This window comes from Poecilia latipinna, unplaced genomic scaffold, assembly GCF_001443285.1.
Source record: "Poecilia latipinna isolate Pla-1442-1.1 unplaced genomic scaffold, P_latipinna-1.0 Scaffold1173, whole genome shotgun sequence".
Taxonomy (NCBI): Eukaryota; Metazoa; Chordata; class Actinopteri; order Cyprinodontiformes; family Poeciliidae; genus Poecilia; species Poecilia latipinna.
The window spans coordinates 64,812-66,071 of record NW_015113789.1 but is presented as its reverse complement, the minus strand read 5'-3'; positions in this window follow the sequence as shown (position 1 = coordinate 66,071).

Below are 1,260 nucleotides of genomic sequence, written 5' to 3'. Positions count from 1 at the left end.
CTGAAAGCACTGAATGTTCCTTTCGTGCATGCGCTGTTCGAGCAATAATGTCAACAGAGTCACACCTGTGACACATCGGATGATCAGTCAGAGGCTATATAGCATGACGTCATCCGAGGCTCTGTTCCTACAGAATCTTCTCACGAAACGCAAGGATTCTGAGTGACAGAGAATCTCTGGCGGTCATCCGGGATTCATAGAACCGTAGTTACATACGTAACTTTCGTTTTATTATGATACAGTCACAAACTTCAGTTTATTTTTCAGGGATTTTCATGATAGGCTAAGGCAACGTAGAGCATAACTTTGAAGCAGGAAAAAGATATTACATCATTTACATTTTACTTTTTAAATAAAAAAAATATGAAGAATTTCCACTTAGATGGGGGAACATTTCTAAACATTAGTTTACTATTCTTGCTGCCGATTCACAGTTAAGATCTTGACTTTGAATAGACCATTTTAGTTTGAGAGTAAGTATTGATTTAAACCAGGGGGATCTGACTCCAGTCCTCAAGGGCTCTGGATTGTCACAGCGCTTTTAGACGTGTCCCTGGTCCAATAGACCTCCTCAAGTTCTCCACAGTTCTGCTAACCTGATTATTTGACTCGTGTGTTGATGTAGAGACGCACCTAAATGTTGCAGGTCATTGGCTCTGGAGGACTGGGATTGATCACCCCTGATCTAAACCACCTGTAGCTCTGGATGCATTTCTAGTCTTTCACTTGCTGGAAACTTCACCTCTGCTCTTGTCCTGAATCCTTTGCTGCCTCTAAGAGGTTTTCTTCCAAACTTTTGAACCAGCTTTTCTGCCCCCCCCCCACCACAGCACTATACTATGTTATACCATAGAGTTGTGGTTCCCAGACTTGGTCCTCAAGTACCCCTGGGTGGCATGTTTTAGGTGTCTCTGTGCTCCTGAACACCTGGCTTAAAAGAACGGGTGATTAACAGGTTTCTGCAACACTTGGCAGCTGCAGAGAAGGTCAGTCATATGGATCAGGTGTGCTGCAACAGAACAGAGACACATCTAAAACATGCAGGGCAGCGGTACTTGAGAAGCAGGCTTGGGAAACACTGCCACAGAAACAGTGCATTCAGTGAATGTTAATTTTCAGGCACAAATTTGTCCAGAACGTTTAATATACATCGTATTTGACCAGAGCTCCTTTAACTCGCATGTCACCTACATGTTTTTTTTTTTTTTTTTTTTTTTTTTAAAATTTCAAAATTTTTTTTTGGGTTTTTTTCTAAAAAAA